Genomic DNA, 12,433 nt, shown 5'->3' with positions numbered 1-12,433 from the left:
AAAACGCGGTCGACAGCCCGAACGTCAATTGCTAAAACGGCCGGCAATTGAGAGGCAAACCCACGCGGGAACGTAAACGGTTAAAAAATGGGCATTCCATCAGACAGTGGTGGACAGTTAAAACTTACGCGCAATGTGTACGAAGTGGTGGGGTAGCGCCGCTTATCAAAGGGAAACCATCTCCTGACAGAGGGCAACACAGAAATCATCGGAAGGAATATAGGAACTAGTGGGCTGAGGTATGAGGACTGCAGCCTTGGTAGCAGCGTCAACAGACTCGTTTCCTGGTAGACCGACATGACCAGGAACCCACATAGACATCAAGTGGCTCCACCAAGAGTGAGCAGGTGACAGATTTCCTGGACTTGCTGCATTAAAGGATGGGTGATGTACAGCGCACATAGACATTGAAGGGCGCTGAGTGAGTCTGAGCAGAGAACAAAACTGAAAAGGCTGTGTCGCCGGATGTACTCCGTGGTCTGATACAGGGCGAAGAGCTAGGCTGTAAATATTGAGCAGTGTCCTGAAAGCCGATATCGAAAGGCACGGGTGCTATTGACGAAAGCACATCCGACCCCACGGTCAGTCCGAGAGCTATTAGTGTATACAAAGGTACTATCGCGAACTTCCATGCGAAGGTCATGAAACTGAAGGCGATAGACCGAGGACGGAGTAGAGTCCTTATAAAGCGAATGAATACCAAGGTTAACACAGACCGCTTCACGAAGTCAGGGTGGTGAAGGGTTCACACCCAATGGAAAAGTTGGAGGTAGTTAAACCGCCGTAGTATGTGCCGAAAGCGGAATCCAGGAGGTGACAGAGAAGAGGGATGCGCCCCTTCTAGCGATCAAAGGAAATATCAAAGAAGGTGTCGTAGGATGGATGGCCACGCATGGCAGAGAAACGGCATGCATGCCTGTTGAGGAGAAAGTCACGGCGGTGGGACAGTGGTAGTTCAACAGCGTCAGCAAACAGACTCTCAACCAGGCTAGCGTAAAAGGCGCCAGTGAACAAACGGATGCCACGATGGTGGATAGTGTTGAGACGGCGTAAGAGGGATGGACGTGCAGACGCATAAACAAAGCACCTATAGTCGAATTTCCAACGGACAAGGGACCGGTACAAACGGAGGAGGGTGGTTCGACTGGCATCCCAGGAAGTACCATTGAGAACAAGTAGGACATTGAAGAACCGTGTACAGCGGGCTGCCAGGAAAACACAAGGTAGGACCAAAACTATGAGACACAGGAATTTCGTAGTTTCAAAAAATAGAAGGGCAACAGGCCCAAGATGTAAAGATGGTGGGAGAAACCAATTGCGTCGCCAGAAATTCGTACAGATCAAGACATCACTGAAGACGCCGCTCAGTAAGTCAGGTCCGTGAGAACTGCAATGGATGGCAAAATCATCAGCAAAAAGGGAGCCGGAGAGGCCCGGTGGCAGACAGGCCATTATAGGGTTAAGGGCGATAGAACAGAGGACGGCGCTCAGGACGGAACCCTGAGGCACACTTAAACTTGGTAACAGTAAACTGTGTGTGCCAAAACATCTCGCTAGCAATGTGTAAACAAGTACTTTTAAATTCCGACTATAGTGTCGCCGTTGTATTCTGCTCTAGAATAGCCTCAACTACCCCACTTTTGAACATGGCCATTAAATATGTAAAGTACTTTTGATATGTGTGATTTCAGTTAATCTAAAGTGAATCCGACTATGTAAATGAAGTTAAATAGAAAGAATGATTATTATTAATACGCAGAATGGCTCCATCAAACAATCACACACAGTGGCTAACTGTTGCGTATTAAAACTGTGCCCTGCTATATCATGTATATAAAATTTGCACATGAAAACTGTTCCTAATTTCATGGTTCGTTTAGGCCCTTGCCTTATCTTACCTTATGGAGCTGTTGCAAATGAGAATATTATTATCTTTTCAAAATTAAGCTAGCTACCCACGCAATAGTGCAGTGCAGTAAAGTTAAGATTGCAAACTGTGAGGGTAATCTTTAGCAAAAAGTTTGTAGATGAATAAAAGGGTATTTTGAAATTATATTAAAGTTATTTTAATACAACAGAAGTGACTCGTAGTAACATGAACTATGATTTTTTTCCTAGTATTCTCATGCACGATAAAAAATTAACTCATACAAATAATATTTAAATTTCGAAAAACTTCCTCTTTGCATTTGTAATGAAATACCTATAAATCAAGGTAGAGGGTGAAGAATAATAATTAAGATTCGGAACATATGACTGATATCGCGCCCTGGATACCAAACCGTAGATAGTGTTAAACACAATGTATTCTTTACTCTACAATAATTACTCGGGTAACAACCGCAGCAAATAAACTTGATGCATAATACTTTTTCTAAAAGTGTCATCTCTCTATAAAATTATGTCAAAATAGTCCTCCATCCTCAATTACACACCTGGGAGTATCTGAAATAAAATTTAATTCTCTATTCAGCACGCGCGCCATCAAAGCTCTTCACTCGGTAACGGCTGAACACCCCCTCTTTGCAGCTGACTCGCTCGCGGTCTGCTATTAATACAGCCTCTGATAGCCAAAGAACATGTATCACACGTGTGTTCAGGCTGACGTGTCTGCTCACGCAAAATTACTAAAATGAATGATAAATAGACTTTACATAGAAAGGAAAATTACTCACTGGAAAGAAAACTGTTAAAATTAACTGGTCATTGTTGATGGTTGATGCATCTTTGTTAGCGACCAAACTGACTTCTAGAAAAATGATATAAAATTTAGAAGAGATTACATCTTTTAATGCCACCATCAGTTTTGGGCGGCCGGTATTGTTATTTACGGCGAAACTGTATCATGGATTGGAGACTGTGCCAGATAATTTAATGTTCTGCGCTTGCATTAAAGTTTGCAAAACGCTTCGTGATGATCGGCAATTAATCTCAGGGGCTCTGTAGCAAGTTGCAAATGAATCAATGGCAGAATACTCGGCCATTGAGTCTCCACACCGCGATCCATTAAGCTCATATTGGCCGTTGGCTGCAACAATAACGTATTAAAAACATTTCATGTATGATACATCTATTAGGAGAACTGTTAAAATGAGGATTCATGAGTTGTAACTAATTTACTTTAATTTCATTGCAAATTATTCTAAAGGTAATACATGACACTTGCATCACATTTGTCTACACAATAGAAAGGTTAATTAATGGTACGCAAGGAACACAGCTATAGTACGTCCCATGAGTATAAAGGCTAACAGACGAGAGTATGAGAGAGACATCCGAGCGGGAACGCTATTCACTTACTTTCTACTGAAAAAAAGAAGCATTGCAATCGATCGCTATCAGCCACAGGCTCACTGCCTCCATATCTTTGAAATATTATTTACGAAATAATAATTACATTTCACAAAATCTATTTACATAAGGTAATTAGATATGTACTTGTAACGTTTCAAGGCATCCAGAGATGCACATAGCGGCACACATTTCAATCTGCCATTTCTCGTGGTACATACAGGTTTCAACATGAGGCACTTCAGATAGTTCCAAACGCCGTAGGCCACGGCAGCACAGACATACAGAGGAAATGTTTCCGAGTCTGTTCACCTGAGTCGAAGCCCCACGACAGCACAGCAGGGCGAGACGATCAATTCTGCAGAGTCCAGCAGAGCGAAGTGACGTCGCTGTCAAGAGTCCAGTGGCTGTGACGGTGAGAAGGCGGTGGATCACCGTAGCTGGCTATGGTCTGTTTGCAGCGATCTGCCGGCCGACCTCTATGCGGCCGGTGATGTTGCCACATTCGTAGTGTCCGTCGTTCACGTGGCGTATTTGCCGCCGCTTGAGGCGGTACGCTAAACCTACCATGACCGTGGTTTCTCAAAATGGTTCAAATGGCTCTAAGCACTATGGGACTTAACATCTCAGGTCACCAGTCCCCTAGACTTAGAACTACGCTTAAACCTAACTAACCCAAGGACATCACACACATCCATGCCCGAGGCAGCAGCGTGGTTTCCGACTGAAGCGCCTAGAACCGCTCGTCCACAACGGCCGGCGTGGTTTCTCAACCGTGCTGTCACATAGAGTTTCGGCCAACATCATCCTACCAGACAACCCATTCCCCACAGTAATCAAAAACGGGTCTCCTTAGTGTCCTATAAGCGGTCTCCTTTCCAGATGAACCACAATTTTCTAAAAACTCCCCCAGTTAACCAAAGTAGACCATTCAACTTCCCTACTGCAGTCATCACATATGGCTTCACAATGATACGCTTATATATTTAATCGACGTTACTGTACTAAGCAGCGCACTACTATTGGTATATTCTTAGATAACGCGATTGTTTTTCCTACTAATTTGCATTAACTTACATTTTTTACATTTAGAGCTAGAACATTCAACTAGAAATCTTGTCCAACTCATTTTGTATCCTCCTAAAGTCAATCAACGACGACATCTTCCCGTATACCTCAGCGTCATCAGCAAACAGGCGCAGATTGCTGCTCACTCTGTTCTCCAGGTCATTTATGTATATAGAAAATAGCAGTTCTCTTATTGTACTTCCCTAGGGCACTCCTGACGATACCCTTATCTCTGATCAACACTTGCCGTCGAAGACGACGCGCCGGCCGCTGTGGCCGAGCGGTTCTAGGCGCTTCAGTCCGGAACCGCGCTGCTGCTACGGTCGCAGGTTCGTATCCTGCCTCGGGCATGGATGTGTGTGATTTCCTTAGGTTAGTTAGGTTTAAGTAGTTCTAAGTTCTAGGGGACTGAAGACCATAGATGTTAAGTCCCATAGTGCTCAGAGCCATTTGTTCTACCGATGTTACTACAAGATGCTTTACTTCCAACATGATGGATGTCCGGCACATAGCTCGCGTGCGGTTGAAGCGGTATTGAATAGCATATTTCATGACAGATGGATGGGTCGTCGAAGCACCATACCATGGCCCGCACGTTCACCACATCTGACGTCCCCGGATTACTTTCTGTGGGGAAAGTAGGAGGATATTTGCTATCGTGATCCACCGACAACGCCTGACAACATGCGTCAGCGCATTGTTAATGCATGTGTGAACATTACGGAAGGCGAACTAGTCGCTGTTGAGAGGAATGTCGTTCCCAAATACATTGAGGCTGACGAACATCATTTTGAGTATTTATTGCATAGCGCCATCTGGTTTCCCCATTCAAGCTAGACAAGTTTCGTTCTTTGTCCTGTTTTCGTTTGACGCTTATTTCGTGAGATATTTGGCCTGGTCACGATCAGTGGACGACCCTGTATAGTTAAGGTGATGACGGCCTGTGATCCTTCCAGTGCAGATGTACATCAACCTTGAACTCTTATTGGAATCGACGAGATGCCGTGAGTAATGAGGCTAATGAGGGGTGGAACTACATCACGTCCCAGCGGAGGTTCGAGTCCTCCCTCGGTCATGGGTGAGTGTGTTTGTCCTTAGGATAATTTAGGTTAAGTAGTGTGTAAGCTTAGGGACTGATAACCTTAGGAGTTAAGTCCCATAAGATTTCACACACATTTGAACATTTTTGAACTACATCAGTAGCGTGTAGTCTAAATTGAGAATTTGTGTCTGACAGGAGGCGTGCTACGGTAGTCTGTGCGGTGTGCTGATCATTCTGTTCGGATGGCGTAGTGATCAGTGCATCTGTCTAGCAAGCAGGAGGCCACGGTTCGAATCCTGCTCCGACACATATATTCAATTTGTCCTACTGTTATAGATGAACGCCCACCTGCAGCTAATATCTTTAGTCCATTTGCGTCTCGATCGAACAGTTTTGTTTTTGTACTTGTGCGCTCTTACATGTCCCCTTTTTTGTGTCTTCAGTTAGAAAGCGATAGTGGCAAAGATGACGACTACTGGACAGAATGCTTTTGTATTTTGCTATTTCCAGGAAACGATTATGTTGTTACAGTGTAACTCGCGTTCCGCAATAAATTCCATTGCAGCCTCCCGAGTAATGATAACATACGTAGATGGTATAATCGACTGGAAGACACGGGCAGTGTTTGCAGAGGAAACAGTACGGGAGGGCCAAGAGTGACTGAATAACGCGCTGAACGACTATGAGAGTCTTTCAGGCGTAGTCGCAAGTAATCAGTTCGGAAGGCTAGTAGTAAATTAACAGCTGCGGCCACGGCTTTGTGGAGACTTCTGAGGAGCACTTACAACTACGTCCTTATCGTTAGCAGTTGTTTCAAGGTGTAAAGCCTGCAGACTACAGTTTAGGTGCAAACTTCGCAAACGAAATGTTGCTGCATTACGGTGAAGAATTTTTCTAGGCTGTATCGTCTTCAGTGATGAATCAATATTTCATCTAAGTGTAAATGTGAACACACACAATGTGCGGCCGGCCGAAGTGGCCGTGCGGTTAAAGGCGCTGCAGTCTGGAACCGCAAGACCGCTACGGTCGCAGGTACGAATCCTGCCTCGGGCATGGATGTTTGTGATGTCCTTAGGTTAGTTAGGTTTAACTAGTTCTAAGTTCTAGGGGACTAATGACCTCAGAAGTTGAGTCCCATAGTGCTCAGAGCCATTTGAACCATTTTGAACACACAATGTGCGCATCTGGTGGTGAGTAGACCCTCACGAGGTGGTACAGTTGTAAAAAGACTCTCCCATATTGAAACCCTGCGGAATGTTTATGGGCCACTGTCTTCGCTGAAGCAACTTTAACTGCTGTTTCTTAACTTGATGTGACGGCCGCGGTGGACGAGCGGTTCTAGGCGCTTCGGTCCTGAACCGCGTGATTGCTACCGTCGCAGGTTCGAATCCTGTCTCGGGCATGGATGTATGTGATATCCTTAGGTTAGTTAGGTTTACGTAGTTCTAAGTTCTAAGGGACTGATGACCTCAGATGTTAAGCCCATAGTGCTCAGAGCCATTTGAAACATTTATCTTGATGCCAACGACCTTGCCGCAGTGATAACACCGGTTGCCGTCAGATCACCGAAGTTAAGCCCTGTCGGGCTGGGCTAGCACTTGCATGGGTGACCATCCGGTCTGCCGAGCGCTGTTGGCAAGCGGGGTGCACTCAGCCCTTGTGCGGCAAACTGAGGAGCTACTTGATTGAGAAGTTGCGGCTCCGGTCTCGGAATCTGACATACGGCCGGGAGAGCGGTATGCTGACCACATGCCCCTCCATATCCGCATCCAGTGACGCCTGTGGTCTGAGGATGACACGGCGGCCGGTCGGTTCCATTGGGCCTTCATGGCCTGTTCGGGAGGAGTTTAGTTTAGTTTAGTCTTATCTTGATGCGCTGGAACTGTGGGCCTTTCCTCGACTGGAGATAAACCACAGAACTGTATTTGGCAGTAAGGTGATTCACGGCCTCACTGTCACTCAGTATGTGCTTGCTTAAACAATATTGCACTCGACCTCTGAATTGCCGCAACGGGCCGGATGAGAGAGCTTGTTTCGCATGGCCTCCACGTTCACTCGATCTGACATCATGCGCTTTTTTCTTGTTGGAGAGGAGGATGGATGGGGGTTCATGTGTATGTGTATTTGCCTCTGTTATCAGCTGATTGATCGGACTTAAGAAAGACGACTGAAGTTCTTGTTGCAACAATTACTCCAGACACATAGGTCAAGCTTTGGGAAGAACTGGCCTATCGACTCAATGTGTGCCGTATGCTAGCATTCAACACTTGCAAAACAAACTGTATGAGTTGCTCCTTTTCTTCACGTATTAATTATAATTGTTAGATGAAAGTAATAAACGCTACAGAGTCTTAAAAACGTGATATTCATTTTGAAACATCCGATATAAGCACTATAATGCTTAATGTACATCGGTAGAACATTATGTAGGAAGTCAGCATTCATTGCACCATTTAGATTGCCATCGATAAAGTGGGGGCCAATTATCCTTCCTCCCATAATGCCGCACTATACATTAACCCGCCAAGGTAGCTGATGTTAAACTTGTCGCAGCCATCGTGGATTTTCCGTTGCCCAATAACGTATATTATGGCGGTTTACCTTACCGCTGTTGGTGAATGACGCTTCGTCACTAAATAGAACGTGTCCAAAAAATCAGTCATCGTCCCGTAATTTCTCTTGTGCCCAGTGGCATAACTGTACACGACGTTCAAAGTCGACACCATACAATTCCTGGTGCATAGAAATATGGTACGGGTGCAATCGATGTTGATGTAGCGATATCAACTCCGACGTTTTTGAGATTCCCGATTCTCGCGCAGTTTTTCTGCTACTGATGTGCGGATTGGCCACGACAGCAGCTAAAAGACATACTTGGGCATCATCATTTGTTGCAGGTCGTGGCTGACGTTTCACATGTGGCTGAACACTTCCTGTTTCCTTAAATAATGTAACTATCCGGCGAACGGTCCGGACACTTGGATGATGTCTTCCAGGATAGCGAGCAGCATACATAGCACACACGCCGGCCGTGGTGGCCAAGCGGTTAAAGGCGCTACAGTCTGGAACCGCGCGGCCGCTACGGTCGCAGGTTCGAATCCTGCCTCGGGCATGGATGTGTGTGATGTCCTTAGGTTAGTTAGGTTTAAGTAGTTCTAAGTTCTAGGGGACTGATGACCTTAGAAGTTAAGTCCCATAGTGCTCAGAGCCATTTGAACCATTTTTTTTTTTTTTTTTTTTTACATAGCACACGCCCGTTGGGCATTTTGATTACGATAGCCACACATCAACACGATACCGACCTTTTCCGCAATTGGTAAACGGTCCATTTTTACACGGGTAATGTATCACGAAGCAAATACCGTCCGCACTGGCGGAATGTTACGTGATACCACGTACTTGTACGTTTGTGACTACTACAGCGCCAACTATCACAAATCGAAAAAAGTGGCCTAACTAAAATATTCATATTTCTTTACGTACTAGACGAATATGTAATAAAAAATGGGGGTTCCTATTTAAAAAAAACTCAGTTGATATCCGTTTGACCTATGGCAGCGCCATCTAGCGGGCCAACCATAGCGACATCTGTTTTCCCCCCTTCAAGCTAGACGAGTTTCGTTCTTTGTAGTTTTATCGTTTGACGCTTATTTCGTGAGATATTTGGCCCGGTCACTATCAGTGGACCACCCTGTATATGTGTGTGAAGTCTGTTCTTTTGAACATGTGTGAGAGAACGAAACCATTTTGATCCTGCAGCCACTACGGATCAAGATACCAAGACATTAGCAGCCAGTGGGCATCGATTTATATCAGTGGCTCAAGCTGAAAATTTTTGCCGGGCCAGGATGGCATAAAAGACAGTGCATCTGCCTAGAAAGCTGGAGGCATGAGACGTCCGAAAGAGCAGACACCATTCACGTATAAAATTCAGTTGATGTTTCATTTGGTGTATTTATAAATGCAAGATGCATGTAATACATACTACAAAGCTTTAAAACCCCGGTATTCATTTTGAAACGCCTGATATACTTAGGTCGGGGTTCCTGTGACCTTCTCCCATTGCATCATCGCAGCATCGATTCATCTCCGTCGATGTGGCCGCCACTTTGCAAACTGGATCCAAAGTTGCGGAAGCACTCTACCGTTCCACGGGGCGGCGTCATTTATTGTAATGGAGTTAGCGCGATTGCCCACATTTTGCCGGCCGGAATATTAAGCGCAAGGCGGGGCGGGCACTTACTATTCCGGCGACCCCCTGGCCCCGCGGGAGGAGCAGATAGCTTCTGGCGTGGCGTGCCCGCTGGCGCAGCACGCGATCCCTCCGGGCGGACGGGCCGGAACTATTTGCCGCTAGTTACCTCTTCGCTGCCTCGCTTAGCGTGGCGCAGCACCGGGCTAGCTGGCAGACGTTGTCTCCTGTTCGCATCTAAAAGGCGCAGACTCCCGCTGCGGAAGCGCGAGCAGACAGCCCCATTCGCGTGCCTCGGATCTGTCTGCACGTCAAGGCGTCTCACTGGACACGCCTCTCTACTTGTGTCTCTGTTTTAGGAGCATAACGCCTCGCGTAAAATCCGCCATTAGTGTACTTCACGATACGAATCTTCGTGTTCCTATCTATGACGAGAAAGGGAAGGAGAAATGGTGGAGTAAAATTGTCCTTCTTTATACTGTGTGTTAGCGTCAGGGGTTAAATCTCAAATCCTCCTACTCTTATAGTATTGCACCAAGTGAGACCATATGACACCTAATCCTTTCCGAGATACTCAAGTTTAAATTTATAGTGACCCACGCTGAGAGTTAATAATTTTCTCATTCTCTGCATTGCTTGTGATCGAAGTCGTCCAATAATAATTTGTTATTCGTGTATGTCAGCAGAGAATATTATAAAATACTGCGGTAAATGTAGAACACTGTTCCATTTCGTAGTTAGATGAACAAGCTGTTCATTATGTGTGATACGGCACCCATGCTGAAGCTGGCTCGGGCTACCCCGAGGGCATGCTAAAAGTAATGCCTATAAAATCAACTATTTCTATGTTTTTTTTTTAAATAAAGAAGCAACCAAGGCAAATCTTTTTGGACATTGTTTATTGATTCCTGGATATTTTCTGATTTTTTAAACGAAATTCAATCATCATTACGCCCCATCCCCCACCCGAGCAAATTTCCTCTGTCCAAAGTGAGGTGTGTCCATGATGACAGTCCTTCAGTCTACAAATCTTACCCGAATCAAAAAACAAACAAGTTTCTCAGGCTAAATTTTGAAATTTCAAAAAATAATAAACTAGTAGACGTATGAAACAAAGATGTAGTTTTATTGTGCCTTTTTCGTCACGTTTTTTGCAAGAAGTAATGAATAAATTACGTAAAAAATTAGCCCATTGCTCCTTGCGGACATATCCGAAGAGTAATTCAAACAAATCTCATAAAGATATCTTTACTAGTACGCATACTAACAAAGGATATCACTCTCAAATTTGTCTGAATTAGTCCACGGGCATGTCAGTAAGGAGTATCAGGCCATTTCTTGTATTTTAATTTATTCACTATGCATCGCAAGAAACGTAGCCAAAAACATGACAAAACTACATCTTTGACTCAAACGACCACCATTTTATTATTTATTCTCATTTCAAAAATTGCGCTATTACTCGGTGCACTGTATTCTACAGATTAAGAAAATTGTTTGGTTTTTGATCTCGGGTAAGATTTGCAGAGTGCAAGACTCCGTCATTAACACACCTCATTTTAGACAGAGTAAATTTAACTCCTCGGGAGGAAGACTTAATGGTGACTGAATTTCTTCGAAAAATCAAAAAAATTGTGAAAAATCATTAATGATGTGAAAAAGATTTACGTTGATTGCTTCATTAGTTTTCTCAAATAAAGTCGTAATCATCGCTTACTTCACAGGCTGAATGAGAAGAATGGACCCTTAAAGCTTTTTAACTAAAACAAACATTATTAACATTCTACATCTTTATTACTTATGTCTACATATTTATTTCTCGGCATAGTCACCCCAGCGACGAACGCATTTCCCCCAACGAGAATCCTCTTTCTTAATATTGTCGCTGTGGAATGTTGGGCTTTGTTGACAGAGGCACAACTTTATCTTTGCTTGCACCCCTTCATCACTATTAACGTTAAGGCCTCTAAGTTGTTCTTTAAATTTTGGGAAAGATGAAAATGAAATGGTGCCAACTCGTGACTGTATGGAAGATGAACGATGACAGCGGTCCTAAGGCGTCAGTATGTCACAGATATTGCAGCGCTCGTGTTTGGTCTCGCATTGTCATGCTGAAGATGATGTGTGGTCTCGCATTGTCATGCTGAAAAGATGTGGTGTCTCGCATTGTCATGCCGAAGAAGAGAGTACTTCATGTGTGGACGAACCCTTCGCATTAGTGCTTTTAGCATTCTGAGTTTTCGATTTTCACACCAACGTAGTTACATTACACGCCATCATGTTGCAAGCTACAGTTCTGAGCCCTCTAGCGGCAGAGGGTCGCAACTTGCGTTAGCAAAGAGGGAAAGTCGACTGAGTAACCTCACTCTGTCAAACAATATTTGTAACTGGATTAAGGATTTCTTGCTGTGGAGGACGGAATGTGTTACCTTGCATGGGGAGTCATCGGCAGATCTGGAAGTAGCGTCAGGTGTAGCCAAGCAAAGTATGTTGGATCCCTTGTGTTCATCTTGCATCTTAATGTCTCGGTAGATAACATTATTAACAGCTACCAGAGACTTCTCATACATTTTTTTTTATAGTGAGTTCTTATGGGACCGAACTGCTGAGCTTGTCGGTCCCTAGGTTTACACACTACTTAATCTAACTTAAACCGACTTACGCTAAGGACTACATACACTCCCATGCCCGAGGGAGGACTCGAACCTCCGACGGGGGCAGCCCTGCAATCTGCGCAAGGCGCCTAAGACAGCACAGCTATTCCGGGTGGCTTCTTGCAGATGGTGCAGTTGTCTATCATGAAATGAAAATGTTGCTTCCCCCATACGGATTTGGAAATA

The sequence above is a fragment of the Schistocerca piceifrons genome, chromosome 1, assembly GCF_021461385.2.
Source record: "Schistocerca piceifrons isolate TAMUIC-IGC-003096 chromosome 1, iqSchPice1.1, whole genome shotgun sequence".
Lineage (NCBI taxonomy): Eukaryota > Metazoa > Arthropoda > Insecta > Orthoptera > Acrididae > Schistocerca > Schistocerca piceifrons.
This window is presented reverse-complemented; position numbering follows the sequence as displayed.